General features: G+C 44.3%; 1 protein-coding gene across 7 annotated transcripts in view; it reads left to right on the top strand.

Annotated features, from left to right (window-relative positions):
- The window catches only part of RECQL (RecQ like helicase), a 730,526-nt gene that overhangs the window by 402,474 nt on the left and 310,114 nt on the right, over window positions 1-17,938 (top strand). The window lies entirely within an intron of this gene.

Genomic DNA, 17,938 nt, shown 5'->3' with positions numbered 1-17,938 from the left:
AGCTGTTACTTTACCACTGCCTTACTTGGTTTATATCATTGGCGACGAGGGACTTCTGGACCCTGGGCTACCCTCTTCCACGCGTGCAGAGAAACCCCCTTTGGAAGTGTCGGTCCGAATTGGGTGGCGTTGGCATTGCACCGGGTGCCCGGGCCCCTGTCATCTGCCCTTCATTTGATGCTACCGGCACACATTTGTGCCCCCTGCGGTGTGGCGCACCACCGTTTTCTGCGGCCTGGAGCAGAGAGGGGCGACGTGTCGTAGCGTCCCAGCAGCGCCTGCAACTGATGCCAGAGGGAAGAATGGCAATATGCGCTCCAATTGGATACTGTGCACCCTAGCAGTTCCTGGAGGAGTTGCTGCCCATCCAACTGGTAGGAAGGGGGGGGCGGGGCCGTGAGCGGTAGGATCCCTTATTGGTTGCCCGCCCCTGCGTGGCCCGACCCACTGTTACCACTCGGAGGAAGGCGGGTGTGGTTGCAGTCAAGGCAAATTTTTCAAGGCACAGCTGTCTACTGCGAGGATTTGTGCCTGGTGTGCGTCTCATCCCAGCGGCAGGTACTGGTGCAATTTTCATTTTAAGGTAAACGTACCTTATGTTATGTGTTGAAGGAGTGCTTAGGGGCAAACCACTTTCCACCTGAAGCCCTGCTCAACCGAGCTATACACTGGGCACGCAGGGATTATAAACTGTGCTAGGGCGAGTACTGTTTGGCTCCCCCCAACTGCTTGGCATATCAATTATGTGCAACCTATCGGGTGCATTGACAATCGGAAGTGGAGGTGGCACATTTTAAGGCGCCTATGGACAATTGTTAGTGGGTGCTATTATCCAGAGTATTGACATTGCACAGAGCGGGGTGGCACTCACTAAGAACAGTTCTGGTTCGTTGTCTATTCATTAATTGCTGCCATGCTGCACACTGCTGCCAGGCCTCCACCAGCGTTCTTGCCCTCAACCGGTGAACCCGCATCTCCATGGGATCAAAGGATTGATGCTTTCAAAGTATATTTGAGAGCTGCTGGTGGTGGAAATGTTTGTGACAATGAGAAAGAAGCTGCACTTCTTAATTGCATTGGCACAGAGGGCCTGCGCATATTCTGTCATTTACCAGGTGAAGATGTGTATATTCCTGGAGGTGCGGAAAGGGACAGAGTAGTCAGTGCTTATGAGACTGCTTTAAAAAAACTGGAGGGGCTATTTGGCAGAATGATCAATGTGGTGTTGGAGCGGTATCAGTCCTTTTCAAAAGCATAAGGCGTGGGAGAGTCCATTGATTCGTACGTCACGGCATTACGTACATAGATGGCTACTTGCAACTTTACCGATATCCTGGATGAATACGTACGGGATCAGGTCATGTTGAAAACCAGCAGTGAAAAGATCAGAGAGAGACTCTGGATTGAGAGCGATCCACCTTTTAGAGAAAGTCGTGGAGATCGCTAGGGCTATTAAAGCATCGAGGGCCAGAGTGCAAATCGTCACAGAGAAGGAGTGTTCATAGGATACTGTGCAAGCTTGTGTTACCCCAAAATAGGAGCGGCAGTACAGATGTAAAAAGGAGACCTGAAAAAGGGGACAACCAGGGTTGGAAATGGTCTAAGGGTAGAGAACCATGTAGAAAATGTGGTTGGTTCAGCCATCTAACCGGTGCAAAGGAGTGCCCTGCTATCCGTATTGAGTGGAGGCGATGCAAGTGTAAGAGACACTACACACGCATGTGCAAGGTTAATAGTGAAGTGCAGTCTAAAGGCGCAGTGAGTATGGTGGTGTCTGATGGTAATGTGGTGTGCCAGGATGCCGGTGCTTTTGATAAACTTAATCAAGGTGTGATATTACATGTGGATGGTACAACACGAAAGGGGCCGTGGGAGACTATGTTAGTCAATGGGCAACCCGTGGAGATGTTGGTGGATTCTGGTTCACCGTATACCATGGTATCACCTGAGACATCTGTGGAAAAATTTGACAATTTTGAGGGAACAAAATATGTCCCTCCGACATAAGCCCCAGAGCGTATGGCCAAACACCCATTAAAGTATTAGGATATGAGCGGGCTCGTATAGAATTTAAAGGGTGGCACACTGTGGGGAAGATTTACGTAGCTCTCAAGGGGGCTATCGTTTTAGGGTGGGATGAGCAGGCTGCCCTCAATATTGTGATTCAGCCGGGAAAGGAGGTGCCTGTGTTGAGTATGGTTAAGAACGTTCCGGTTCTTGCCAGAGAATGTCTGAAATGTGAGTTGGAAAAGCTTAAAGCAGTGGGAGTTATTTAGGAAATAGATTGCTCTGAATGGTTGTTCCCAGTGGTGCTAGTGAGGAAAGGGGATGGGGGTTTGAGGATGTGTGTTGATCTCCGGGAGTTGAATTCCAGCATATGGGTGGATCGACACCCTTTGCCAAATATCAATGAGTTGTTGTTGAGCAGGGTGTCAGTCTAGAAAAATGGATACCTCTCATGATTGACGGCAAACATATTTTGGTGGCCAAAGGCCAACCGTCTCATGCACGATACGATAGAAATACAGGTTTCCGAGTTTACCAATGAACGGCCATTTTGATGTAACAAGGATCGCCATTTTGTTTTCTAACAATTGCTCATTGCTTTCTGTTCAAATTGCTTTGCAGCACATTTTCTGCTTACACTCCTCGACTGTTAATATTGTTGTCTGAACGTGAAAGGACAAGGCCGCAGGGCCGCGAGGCTAATAAGAGTTTGTTGAAACACAACGTAGGCAGTGCCGGGAAGGAATGCCCGGCTCCCTCCCGAATGTAGCCTTGAAGCAGAGCCGCAGGGCATTTAATCATTTCACAGCTGCCAGCCAGTCTTGTTAAATGGTAGAATATGTAAGAATAAAGCAGGTAAAGGCTTGAATTATGCTCTTCTTACGGCCCCCCTTTACCGAGCCCTGTAGAGCGTGTCGGCTCCCAGGACACAAATAGCACTTCATAGATAGCAAGGTCTGGAATGTGACTCTTCCCCCCTATGTAGCTTGCTTCCAAGAACAGAAGCACTGTGTTCTGTTCAACAAGTAAAAGATGTCTCCGCACTTGCAAAGTTGCATATTGTTACTAGAATAGATATTTGAAGGTGTCATATTCGTCGAGTGTCCATCATCAAACCGAGTTCAAAGAAACCCAATAAATGGGGGTGTTAAACATGTCACAGCTGATTGTCTGATATGCATTTTGTATATATGTAACTGATGTACATAATTTGCTCTCTTGCATCCCTCGAGCTCTAGAGATACACGTCTCGGGGCGTGAGACCGAGTTGGCCAACTGAGACAATTTGCTTTGCAATAAACCCTAGCTTTGGGAATACAACCTCGTGTCTGGCGTATATATCGTGTGTGTTGACTTTCCTTGTTTCCATAGAGGTGAAGGACCCCTAGGGGCCCCTTTCAAGGGGTAGAGCGAAATGGTTTTCAACGTTTGACTTGTCTGCAGCATACCATCAAATTGATCTACATGTAGATTTGCGGTCTTTGACTCCATTTTGGGCTTATCGTTTTTTCTGCATGCCTTTTGGCTTGGCATCGGCATCTGCGGTATTTCAGCATCTCATGCAGGAATTGTTCAGTGGTGTTACAGGTGTAAGTTACTTCCAGGACGACATTCTGGTTTGGGGCAGTAGCCGTAAAGAACACGATGAGAGGGTGCAAGAATTTATGAAGGTGTTAAATCAGAAGGGACTCACTGTGAAACTGGCGAAGTGCAAGATTGGTGTGACTAGTGTGTCATATCTAGGGCACAGGCTCAGTGGTGTCAGTCCCAAACCAGAACTAGTTAAAGTCATGAGGGGAGACGCCTGCTCCCACAAACAAAGATTAGTTAAGGTCTTTTTTAGGGTTAACAGACTATTATGTGAAATGTATTCCCAACTATGCTGAAAAAAACAGCATCCATAGGGCTCTGCTCAAGAAGTGTGCCAGGTTTGATTGGTCCAGTAGGTGTCAGGAGGAGTTTGATGCGGTAAAGAATGAGGTGGATTGTGCCCCGTGTTTGAGATCTTTTGATCCCAAGTGTAAAACAGTGCTCATGGTTGATGCCAATGAGGTGGGACTTGGTGCTGTATTGGAGCAGCGGTGAGGGGGTGAGAATAGTCAAGTTGTGTTTGCTTCCAGAGCCTTGCGGGATGCAGAGGTCAGGTATTCAGTGATTGAAAGAGAGGCCCTAGCAGTAACGTGGCTCTCCAAGCATTTCAGGACATTCTTATGGGGTATTCCTTATGTGGACAGAAGGGACCACAAGCCGTTGGTACGTGTGTTTGCCACCAGGGGTACTGCATCAGTTTCTCAGAGGATATCCAGATGGGTAGTAGAGTTACAAGAGTACAACTTCACCATGGAGTATGTGCCCGGAAGGAAGAATGTTGTGGCCGACTGCTTATCTCATTTACTGGTGGTAGGGTCCAGTACTGAACAGGAATCGTGTTGCTCAAGGGCTGGGATGCTGTTAGAGGGAGAGCAGAAGGGAAAGGCTATGCCCAGGTGCTAGATGAGTTGAGCCATGGGGTGTGTCTAGGGGTGACAGACTAATTCCGCCTGTGAGTGTTAGGAGTAAGTTGGTGGCGTTGGCTCATGAGGGTCATTTAGGTCGCTAATTAACTAAGAGATGGTTGTGGGAGGAATATTGGTGGCCAGCCATGGATCGGGAGGTGGAGATTATTGTCAAAATTGTGATGCATGTGCACTTAGCGATAAAAGCAAGGTGTTGCATTTGCAACCAATTTATCCAGTGGAGGTTCCCAAAGAAGTAAAAGCAAGGTGGTGCATTCACAACCAATTTATCCAGTGGAGGTTCCCAAAGAAGTATGGTCGAAGGTGGCACTGGACATCATGGGTCCATTTGAGTGTTTACAACCCGAGTTTAGGTTTTTGCTGGTGTTAGTCGATTATACCTCCCGGTGGGTGGAGGTTTGCATCCCATGGGAGGGTGACTACAGAGTCTGTCATTGCCTTTCTTAAGAATTTTTTGACAGGGACGGTGTGCCTGCCAGTATAGTAACGGATAATGGTGTTCAATTTGTCTCCAAACAAATGAGGGACTTTTTAGAGCGGTTTGGTGTGGAGCATCATCATACTGCGTTGTACAACCCGAGTGCAAATGGTTTAGTGGAGAGAGTTAATGGTGTAATCAAGAGTGCCATCCAGCTTGCACTAGCCAATGGTCTAGACTGGCAAGAAGTGGTTACAGAATATTTGTCTGCAAATCGGAGGACCCCATCCGTTTTCACAGGGAGGACACCTTTTGATTTAATGAGAGGAAGGAAGGCGGGGTCAAAGTTAAGGTCTATTACGTTGGGTGAGGGTGGTCCATGTAACATGGATCTCAGTGGCGTGCAGCAAATGGCATTAGCGCGCCAGGGAGCTGTAAAATTGAGTCAAACCAGTAAAAGGAAGTTAGAAGTGAATGTAGGTGATGTGGTTTGTGTCAGGAATCCCAGGTTTGTGCCGAAGGGTAAGAGTGCATGTTTGCCTCCATTGAGAGTTGTGAGGTGTGGGGAAGGGCATGTACAGTTGGAGGATGGTTCAAGGTGGAGTAAAAACGAGTGGTGGTCCTGGATGGAATCAAAGATGGTGTTTTGAAGGGTAACCATGGGGGGTATGATCCGGACAGGCCTGTTTTGGATTTCCATCCTGTGTTACAGGGAGGTCTGGTGAATGTGCCTGTGGAAAATATTGTGGGCTCCAGTGATGGTGTTTCTGTTGATTCAGGTGATGAAAGGTGCAAGGGTAATGGACTGCTCAATGATGTAGCACAGAGTGGCACCTGTCGTCCTGTGAGGAAGTGTGGTCCTCCCATCAAGCTCAGAGATTGTGTGTTAAGTTTATGCAGAGTTTATGCAGAGGTTTTAATTTCTCTTAATGCTACCAACTGTAGGCTATGTTCTTTTAATGTTTACTTCAAACCCAATTGTTTCACATGCCATGTTATGTTGTTTTATTAAGTTATGTTATGCTGTGTTGGGGTTAAGGGGGAAGATATGTTGTAGTCTGGCACGCGTGGAATGTTGGTCCGCTTCATGGAGCAACATTCCAGGCGAGTCAGTTTGGTTTTCCACTGAAGTTTGCCGGCGGCTGCTCCGCCGGGGTCCAGAATAAAGCTGTTACTTTACCACTGCCTTACTTGGTTTATATCAAATTTCAATAGAAATGTTCAAGTTCGCTGAGATATTCTTTAAAAAGTTAGGGGTCTTAAATGTCACTAGGACCTTTTAAGAGTGGCCAGGGAACTACTTAATACCCTTCAGCCTTGTTCTTTGAGATCAGCGGCATCAAATGGGAGTTTGGGAGCTTTCTGAGTCATTTGTTCAGTGTCAGGTTGGTGATCAGATCACAGATTGCTCAAAGTATACTCTGAATTATAGAGATGGCTCAAGGTTTTCTTATTTTTCAGGACCCTTGGGCCATCTCTCTCATCTTGAAAGCACCAATCCTCCCTAGCCCAGAAATCCTTACTCCCTAAGTTAGGATATACCAAATATTACCCCCCCCCTTACTGTCTAGGCTCCAATTTGTGCTAGAGAAGAGGCCTTACCTGTCTAACCCCCCCTCATGGACTTCCTAGACTGCCCCTGCACTATCCAGTAGTTGGTTATCTACAATGGAATCTTGGATTGTGCCTTCCAGACACTCTGCTCAATCCTGTCTCCTTTCTATCACACTCACATACTCCTCACCCTCTTACTTCCTGATATTCCACTCTTGCTACTCTCTTCACTTTGACTCAGTTCGCCTTCTCTTTTTCTTGCATCTTCCTCTTATGTCACTCCGATGCCTCGCTCCTTCCAAATATGGCCTCCACCCTTTTATGTTACTACTCCCTCCTCCACACTACTACTTGCTCCTCCGCACACTCGTAGTACTATTCCACCCCACCTTCTCGAACACCTTCCTTTCACTCACACAAGAACTTCATATTCGCTCCCTACACTCCCTCTCCTAAATATACTTTCCACTCTTTCACATCGCAGTACCACTTGCACCCACTAACTTATGCCTCACATGTTCCAAAAACCACCTTTGCCATCCTTCCTCCTGCTGGTCACATGGTCTGTCGCCTCCTCCTCCTCCTCTGATCTCACCCAAACAACCTGCACCTTCCCGAGGTTGCGTTTAACCCTCCCACCCCAATCCTCCGATTGGTCGGCTGTCCAGGTCTTCCCCGCCTGAGAGGCAGTCCATACAGAAGTGTCTTCTTATTGTTATGCTGCTCCCTATTTCTCTGCATGGGTTCTCAGTGGACTAAAGCTGGTGTTTGTACAGTGTCCCAGTTCGTCTTGGGGAAGGAAGGTGGAGGTCATGCCTGCTGCCCCTATTCTAAGTCCAGTATTTGATTCAGTGATGTTTTTTTGCGTGTCCCTCGTGGTCCCTCGTCTCTGTATCGGATGGGCTAAGACAGCTGTACGGTGACTGACGCCTACCTCTCTTGCTTCAACTCAACACAGTGCTGTTTGTATGTCGTCCATGTAGGTTTTCTGATGGGTAAGCTGGGTCTCCCTGCCTCTCTTCCCAGTAGTCCTCCCGCTCCTCAGAAATGTTCAGAAGTCTTTGCCTGGTGGCACTCCTGATTCTCTGGATCTCTTGTTTCTCTGGAATCAAAAGGTCAGCATTTGGGGTCCTAGGTATGCAGTGATGCACTTTGGTACTGTACATACACTGGCACATGTAGAGAGTACAGGAATTGGGGCCCTCCCAGCTGCCACTGTTCCCATCTGGGATAGGACTGGCTCTGGATTCTTCCCTAGTGGGCCTCCAATATCAGGCTGAGAAGAGTTCCCGTCCCCTCTTGACGAGGTCAGAGGACAGACTTTGTCACTTGGGTCCAACATGCCATGCGGTCCACAAACAGCAAAGGCACTGGACACAAATCTTAGGACAGGCAGGCAAAGTCCCTGGGTGGGCATAACTCGCAAACGGTTCAAAGCGGGAAACAGATCCCAGAGTTGTTCCTTTATCACTGGTTTACTGTGAGACCCAGTCAAAGGCCCAAAAGATAAGGTGAGTCCTTATTCTGCTCTTCCCAGCAAGGAAGCTTGTCACAAAGCACTTGCAGGGTTACCCTTTCCAATGGGCAGAGTCCTGAGTACCAGTCTAGTCAGCAGGCAGGCAGGCCTTGGTCCAAACACCAGCCACCTCAAATGCTCCCATGGGCAGTTGGTGAGGGTGGGCTTGCTCCTTGAATTACCTGGGTCTTCCCATCTGTAGCAGGGGGTTCGGAGTAGAAATTACTCCCAATCAGATTCCAGGTGAATTATTCTTGAAGAGCTCAAAGATAAATCCACTAAGGTAGGGCCCACACCTCTCGCCTATATAGGTATCTTATGCCTAGACCTCTCCTGGGCTTCTCTAACTGCACCCCTTCCTCTTTCTGCCTATATCAAAAGGACTCCAGTAGTTACAACTCAGATGTGAGTTCCTTTTGGCATGGTAGGGCCTGGCCTTTGAAGCAATTAAACTGTCCATACCGCCTGGGAGCGGTTCCTGTCTTTCTGGAAGATGACCGCTCATTCCCAGGGAAGACAAACTCTGTTTCTGGGGTTGAACACACATGGCTTGTTTTGGGTGGAAGTAAACCGGAGCCCTCGACCAGAAAGATAACGAATACCCAAGCTGATTAAAAAAAAAAATCAAAACAATTGATTGTTGCTGTATTACTGTGTAATCCCAGGAGTCGTCATGTCAAAACATGGCATTGCATATATTTCGATATGAATCTGCAAGAATAATTCTGGGCTCATATATTTATGTACATTTAAAACTGCATGTTCGCTTTTAAAGGTATTCAATTTTTATTGCAAAGAAAGCCTATGTGAAAAGTAGAATAACTTGAGTTCCATAAATGTCAGCGTTTTGGCAAGAGTGATTGCTGAGTGGGCTGTCTTGCTGTCCCTTACTCTGCTTCCATCTCTACAAGAGCGAGACTTCCGTGGATCTTGGACTATCGCTGTGGACTGTTTCTTGGACTGTTTCTTTTGTAACTGGTCCCTGTCATTGTGGATCTTTGGGCCAAATCAACTGCCCCTACCTGCACACTTTCCCAGCAACCCTATTATAAACAGCATTTCCGCGCGTTTTCGCGCACGCGTTTTGGTAAGAGTGGTTGCTGAGTGGGCTGTCTTGCTGTCCCTTACTCTGCTTCCGTGTCTACAAGAGCGAGACTTCAGTGGATCTTGGACTATTGCTGTGGACTGTTTCTTGGACTGGTACAAACCTTTATTTGAAAATCACTAAGGAACTATTAACATTTTTAAAGCAAATCAGTGGTTTATTTTCTTTTTTTCTTTTAGTTTCTTTTGTAACTGGTCCCTGTCATTGTGGATCTTTGGGCCAATTCAACTGCTTCCTGCCTGCCCACTTTCCCAGCAACCCCATTATAAACCGCATTTCTGCGTGTTTTCGCGTGCGCCTTTTGGCAAGAGTGGTTGCTGAGTGGGCTGTCTTGCTGTCTCGCGTACGAGCGGACTGTGGCTGCTAGATTGAATTGTTGCATTCCAATCTTAATTCTGCAATCATCCACAATGGTTAGTAAAAAATTTAATTTGACCTCAAGTATGCCCGTAATTAATCCTTGGTAATTATTTAATCTAGATCAGTTGAAATTGGCGGATATGAAAATTGCCAATGGGCCCTGCCGCAAGAAACAAAACATGCAGCGTTCCGTGTCACTCTCGTCTGATATCCGCTTATATTACGCTCAAGAAATGCTGTCCAGCACGGATACTGTTTCACACTCTGGCGTGTGTCCGTCGACCGTTAAATGCTTACGAACATTTATTGTGTTCGGAGCTTGTGGCGGCACGGACAGTTGATTTGGTGAGCGATGTGAGTGGCAGGGCAGATGTTATGCCTGTCTCTGGTGTGCCTGTGGCCTCAAGTTTGTCAATCGAAGTAACGTACACGACTTTGGTAACAGCCTTTGCTTTGGAGGGATTGTTGTCCTGTGCAGAGACTTTACCTTTAGCCGATTTGGATCCACAGTGCATATTGGAGCCTATTTGTTGCTGTCTGGCTGTTCAACATCGATTGCGCGCAGCGCATGAGGTGCTTACAATGGCAGGAGAAATCGATGAGGAGGCAATGGACTTTATGAATACATCAGGGAGGTGCATTTCCCCCTCATCCGATGTCCTGTACATTTGCTCGAACACATGGGACTTGATTTAGCTACAGCCAGATAACACATTAATTGCTGTTAATCAACCATCTGAGACTAGCTCAAGGGGGGGTACCAACTAAAACCTGTCATCAGGAATCACCAGATATTGATCATGTGCCCAATTTCATTTGTATAGAGGAATCACCCTCATTTATTGCCCCCACTCCCCGGAGGACAAGGTTTGAGGAACCAATTCAGGAGTCTGGCTTTTTTATTAATAAAAACTGCTCCAAGCGTTTTTCTTTTCCGGAAGCCCCTGCACTCAATAATACTTTGAGTGCCATGAACACTGTGCTCTTAAAGTTATGAGGTACCCGGACCTCATTATTGGAACAGTGTTGTAGTGACTTGGCGGCTTTAACTCAATCTTCGGTTGCCAAGCAAGTTACCAGCCAAACTAATGTAGATAATGCTCAAGTTGTTGCAAAGTCAACCTCAGGTCCACATGATGCCAGAATGATGGGCCTGCCCAAAGATCAAGAGCCCCCTTTGTGCGTTTCACAGGCTATTATGGAGAAAACAAGCTTGCAATTGTGTGCTCTAATTGGCGCAGGTTGTGAAGAGAGGAAGTGTGCTGAGCCCCAAGATAGATGTAATCTACAGCCATCTTTGGAGAATCACTGCCCTACAAACAGCGCTTCTGATGTTTTAAGTGAAAGTGAATTAACAAAACGTCATTGGAAGCAGAGATACAATGCCTGTGATTAATGCTGATGTTCAAGCACCAGGGATGGCCGCGGTAACTATGGTGGTGCCGACTAGTTATACATTTTTCTCTTCTGCGCCCATTAAAACAAATACTAGTAAAATCACGGCCGTAGTTACCGATCCAGTGTTAACCATCCCTAGGAAATCAACCATGAAGGGGTGGGGGACCAAATCTCGAGCAACAGGGCACAAGTTTATTAAGGCCTTATCTCGACGCGAAGAAGCTATTAATGCTGAAGCAGTCGAGCAGGTGACATCTGGTCCTAAGCAGGTAATTCAAACCTTTATGCCGTATGGGCCAGTGGATGAGCTGGTGATCCTCTCAGGTAGTTTGAACACACCCGAAGCTGTACAAGTTAATACACATCAAAAAATACCAGCTTCTTCTGATTGTAGAAATACTCTAAATAACAGCACCAGAACATGTAAAGTGAACAGTAATAATATATGGACTGGGTTGCCTATTAGAGCAACCGAAGGCTGTTTGAGCCAACCTGCCCTTGCAGAGTTTAGAGAGGAAATCAGAACCTTATAAAGGCATATATGTCTCACATCCCTTCTGTGCAACCCAATCCAATGGGTAATAAAGGATCATTTATGTCACAGGTTTCTGGTGCAGAAACACAGCATTATATTAGAAAACTCAGCCACTGTAATTCCTGGTGAGAGCCACACCCAAATAACGCAAACATCTAATTCTTGCACTGACCCTTTACTGCAAGCTGTCTCATCTGATGTGCACCTGATTCCAGCTATACCTTAATATCCACCAAACACTTCAGGGGTTCCTTTACGCCTTCAAGATCATGTTACACTTGTTCATGCTCAGGTGCCCCCAGCTGTAAATTCTGCTCAAGTGGTACCCATGGTGCAGGACTTGCGAGATATTATAAAATCTTCAATTGATGCATATATTGCAGAGACCGGTCAGCGCACTCGAGGTATTGAAAATGGACAGCAACTGAGATAGCCAGATGTGAGCCGGTTATTAAAGGGACCGGTTCAGTCAGCCAATCTAATGACATCAGAAGATGATATACGCTAGAGCCAATCTTTCGACTGGTATTCAAGGCTCCAATACCAAATTCTTCGATGGAAATAAACAACAAACCCAATCTAGATCTCATTGCTTAGTGCCCAGATGTCTAGAAGATCCTTACCCCAAATATGTACTGAACAGAGCGAGTATTCTGAATATTTGTAGTGAAATACCCTCATTGTCAGCATTATCATCAACAGATATTAACTTGGTTGAATTCACTAATATAAACGAACCATCTGAGGCTAGAGCACCTACATTCTACAATTGTGATGAATATTCTGTGGCAGTCTAAATCTGCTCTATATGACCTGGGCTTTAATTTATTTAAAAAAACAATCATCACAGGTAATATGGTTGAGAAAACGCAAATTAAGACATGTCAATCCATCAAGAACAGGGAACTACAGCAGACTACAAACTTTGCTCCTAGAATGATGACATCACAGGAATGTATTCAAAGATCATAACATGATGCTATTGCTAGTATAGGCAGCTTACCTTCGTGGAATACCAGAGGGCATAAGCATTTATTTGATTCAGTGAGTAAAGATCTGGCCCAATATGAGCTAATAGCCCTCCAGGAAACTTGGCTTACTGAATGCCCTATATGGGCGTCCCATACTATTATTATAACACCTGCTACACAGAATGCAAGGAGTCGCTCTAGTGGTGAGCTCCTGTTAGCCATTAGTAAAGCCTCAGGGTTTGTGGGTGAGAAACTCGCTTTCCCCTCTACGTATTTTCAGATTGTAAGGCTGCACAGAAACAACCAGATTTTAGTGATTGTCAACATTTATTCGAGCAAAAGGAATATTACATCTGATTCCCTTTTTAGGTACCTGAATTCCATTCTTGACTGCTTGGCAATTGAGCGGAGTATTTGCCAGACAATAACAGTGGGGGATTTAAATCTCCATTTGATTTTACAAGGGGCACAGGAGCGGGCTGTTGATGAATTAAATTGGCTAAACATCATGAAAGAGAGAAGTTTTGCTATGTTGAATGGTGCGATTGTGGGGGATGTTCCAGCTCATTCCACCTGGAGTAGGGGGTCCCAGCGAGCAACCCTGGATTATGTTTTTGTGCATAAAAAATTCCTGAATCATGTGCAATCTATGCAGGTGGTAAAAACTAACCATAGTGATCATGACAAGCTTGTCATACGCTATGACACATCAAGGAGCAACACCGTGCATAGGATATGAACATGCATACTCAAATCTTTTTAATAATAGTGGCACACGAGTGAGAGGTTCCTTCCGGAGGCTGATCATCAGTTAAAAAACAACTTAAGGCCTCATATAGAATATGGCTCAAGGGCCAGCGCTTGCTGCATTACCAATATAATGGGGAGATCATTTTGCGTCATATTCTTAAGAAATCCACTAGTGGCATATGGGCGTGCTTGACCTAGGCCACGCATAAAACACAGGAAGCAGTCCAGATAAATGCTATTCTGAATGAGATCTGGAAGGCCTATTGTGGCAAGCTATACTCTTCGCCATTTCCGAATTTGAGCCCAAAAACAGGAGTCTTGGGTATGTCACATCATTTTACAATTGTAATTGATGACATCCAGCTGTGTATTAAAAATGTGAGTCGCTCGAGGGCAGTAGGTCCAGATGGTCTTCACAATGGCACACTTAAAGATCATTCAAACGAATGGGCAAGGATCCTCTATCAGATATACAATCAAATACTTGTCACAGGAGCCATTCCTGATTCCTGGAGGAAGTCTATAATCCTACCCATATTCAAAAAAGATAATCGTGATGATCCAGCTTCCTATCGCCCAATAGCTTTACTGGACTGCTCGGGAAAACATTTTGCACGCTTAATTTTGAATAAGTTTAATAAATGGTTGGATGAGAATATGCTTTGTGATTTATTCCAAACAGTTTTTGCCGGGTAATGGGACGGCTGTAAACACTATCACTCTAACAAGCATTATTCAGAAGGCCCAACAACAGCAGCAGCCACTTTATACAGCCTTTATAGATTTTAAAATGGCGTTCGATGCTGTCCCTCTGAGCTCCTTTATAAGAAACTAATGGACAAAAGATGTCCCTGGTCTATTGTAAAGTGGCTTATTGATTTACATACATATACCTCTATCCAAATCAAACTATCAAGCGATGGTCTTTTGTCTGAACTGATTAAGACCGCGTGTGGGCTGCTGAAACAAGGTTGTCTGTTAGCCACAGCCTTGTTTACTTTTTTATCTCAGATATTGGTTTATGTTTTGATAACTTTGTGGCAGATTCTCCAAAAATGAATGGGGTCAATGTGAAATATCTGCTTTATGCTGATGATATGGTGCTTTACTCCAAGACTCCCAAGCGGTTGCGTGCTCTTTTGAAGGCATTGGATGGCTATACTAAGAGAAACTGCATCACATTCAATCTGACGAAAAGGCAAAGATTATACAATCTGGCAAACAAAAACAGCAGAATGCCACATACAAGTGGCCATTACAAAACATTAATCTAGTTTCAGTTCCCTCTTACGTGTACTTAGGTGTTTATATAAGCAATTTACAAAATAAGCATGCTAATCATCAGCATATAAAGCAGCAATTAACGACCGCCATCTCACAAAGCCGACTAATTAGGAGTAAGTACTGTAAATTTTCAATAACTCCATTATTGGTTTATTACAGACAAAAATGTATCCCGGTAATTTTGTATGGCACAGAGGCTGTCCCAGGCAAATCGAATCAATATTGGGCGATCATGGAGGGCTGTTACTGGAAGCGTGCCCTAAACCTTCCATTGTCAGAACCTATATGTATCCTGAGACACGAGCTAGGACTTCTATCCCTTTACTCAATATATAAGTGGAAGCTGTGTTCGTTATACCGAAAATGCATAATGAGTTTAGATCAACCTGGCCTGCTGGGCCTCATATCAGCATATCTCCTAAAATCTGATGATGCATTTGCGGAATTATGGAGAAATATGGGCAGAAAGATTATCACCAACGTCGGATTTTCCTTGGCATTATTGTTAGAAAATCGGATAAGGCAAAAAAACGAGTATGGGAAGACGATTGGATAAAAACTAGGTCTGCATGCCATTTATATAAAAAATTCAAAAACAAACCTTTCGCCCTAAAACGATATGGGGAAACGGAAAGTTATCTGATTATGTTCCCTAATTCTCGTCAGCGGAATGATTACTTAAGATTTCGCATTAACATTTGGCCCACAAAGGAAGTCCTGTGTGCCCGCGGAATTATAACAAAAATTGAGATACAATGTCGGTTTTGCCAGCTTGCTCCGGAAACAATGAAGCATTTATTTGTTGAATGCCCAATGTTACTATCAAAACGAACTTTACATTTCGCGCATGTCTTTTCTGGTTGCATGATTGTATCACAAACACGATGTTGGAATGTTATTTCATAGCAATTTAAAAATTGTCAGATATGCTATACTTAATTATCTGTATAGCCTGGGGCTTTGAGAAAAAGTGATTACTTTGAGTCGTATGTAAGGAGCTGTTTAGGATAGTGTGTAGTTTATATCAAATTGTTACTTATATATTTTATTCATTTATTTCTTTAGATTATGAATTTTATTTTATATGTTATGTAATTTGGTTTCACAGTATATTATGTAACATCTTAATTTGTATGTGTTTGTTTTTTTTTAATTTTGTAAAGCAAGATTTTATGTTGAAAAATCAAGTTTACTTGATTAAATCAACTTTCAATAATAAATAAATAAATGACAGCTAGAGATCTTCTACACCCTCTGTAGCAGATTTGTGCATACAGGATTGGCTATGCATGCGTTAGTGAACAAACTATAATGATAGTTTCTAAAAATGAAGTTTTGTAGGATGGTGGTTAGTCAGTAGCATACACAAAGGCTGGCCGGGCCAACTTCGTACAAACCTGCCAACGCCACTTAATAAAAAATAGAGCAATGTCTGAAAATGAGACTATTTAGCCGATCCAACTTTCAAGCAGAATTCCTTACTAGAACTTTCAAAAAATGTGAGAAATCTGGGAGTTTCTCCATAGCAGATGGAAATTTGTAACACCAACAGCTCTCTTAATTATGTGTTTCTGCCAGTTACCTGGTGAAGGTGGGCATGTTCTGAAACATTAAACCTGGCAAACAGACTACTAACATCTCACCATACTGAGAATTCATCACCTGGCTTGAGAAGGAAGAAAATGCAGCTTCGGTGTCGCTGCAGACATTAACGCCCTGCAACTTAAACAGATGGTTGCAGGGCCAACTCGCGAGGCAGGCACAATTCGGCTGGCATCTTCTGCAATGAGAATGCTATTATAAACTCTCATCAGCCCGATTTCCATTGGGGACACTTCTGTATACTATTAATCTTTTTCGCTGATGCACCAGCACAGCCCTCTACAGGACCACTAATTTTAACCAGACAATGGAAAAATATCAAGTGGAATACATGCTGGTAAAATGACATATTCAACAGCATTCACAACTTGATAAGTGCTTTCTTGGACACAATAGCTCCCCAACAATCTTTCATAACCTCACATATGAAACAAGCCTCTAAATGACTCCCCCAAGCTGAATCATATACAAAAAAACAGAAGCTTGAAAAAACTTGGTAAAGCATCAACTTACCTACCAACCAACAAACGGCCTTGCCACTTGCATAGTGGCACTCCATAGTGGAAATAAAGCAACAAAAGCCCACAACCAAAAGCATATCCTCTCCACGCAACAGAGCCAGGTTGAAGTATTTAAAATCATCCATGAAAACAAGAACCACACAACTTGCAACTCTGCTCCTATTCCCACACAAGACATTTGTGATTCCATTGCATCACACTTCAGTAACAAAATTCGACAAATCCTTGACAGAAAAGGACCAACAGCGCCATTCCCACCTAAGAAAAAGACACCTATAGCTTCTTCCTCACCATCTCTGTTTTCCACTTCTCTGCATTCAAGAATTTGCTTGCACAACCAGGTCTCAGCAACTTGGCTGGATTCCCCTAAAACCGATGCTTTCCTGCCACCTTCAAAATGATAACCAAACATCCAGGCATAACACCTCTTTTCCTATACCTTCTCAACACTTACATTGAATAAGGGACCTTCTTGCCTTCAAAACAGTCGTCGTTGGACCCTCCCTTACCCCCAGCAGACCTAAGTGACTAAGCCAACTACTTCACAATCTCCAGCACACTTCACATATGCAACAGCCTTGAAATATTCATTTACCAACAACTCTGGCACTACGTCAAAATGGTTGTACGCAGCCCTACAGATAAGGGGTGTATCGGCCACCTTCACTCCCTAAGAATTGGTAAATACTCCAAAAGAATGTAAATATTGAGTAAAAATACTCCCAACAGAAAAATTGGAAAAAGACATGTATCTTCCACCCGTGTTTTCACCCTCACAGCTCCATGGATATGTTTGGACCAGTAGTGCACGTTGTACCACAGGAAGAAACTAATTTTAAATGCTTGATTGGAAGAAGGAAACATGTATCTTTTGATGTGCATGAGTAACTAGGTGCAAAGAAATAAATATAACAAAAAGATTTTTGTTTTTCACGTAAAACATATTTTGACGCGCTTATAAAATACTCTCATAGGCAATTTGACTTAATTTTTATTCCCTAAAAAATCTTTTTACTCCCAACTTCAAAAAACAGAGTAAAATGCTCCCACTTCCAAATCTTATCTGGAGCACTGATTATTCGTGTTTTTTAACTAGGTCACTTTCCTCGTTGGCACATTAATCGTGCATTTTTCCCTGTGGTCGTTTTGGTCGAATTATTTTTTTAAGGGAGGGCACCCTACAAACTCTTCCCTCATCTAACTCACCCCCACCACCTCACCTTACCACCCAGCACCCCAATAACCTACATTTCGCCAAAACGAACACAGTGAAAAATGTACGATTAACATGCATTGTGGAAAGTGACCTCATTAAAAAGACGGTATATGCATCAAAACCAGCAAATGCCCCCATAAGCCCAACCTTGATTGGGGCCAATTGGTAGAACCTAAATCCTTACT

Source organism: Ambystoma mexicanum, chromosome 12 (genome assembly GCF_040938575.1).
Source record: "Ambystoma mexicanum isolate Mex_15411 chromosome 12, UKY_AmexF1_1, whole genome shotgun sequence".
NCBI lineage: Eukaryota > Metazoa > Chordata > Amphibia > Caudata > Ambystomatidae > Ambystoma > Ambystoma mexicanum.
Note: the sequence above shows the minus strand (reverse complement) of the source record. Positions and strands in the feature narration are given on the sequence as shown.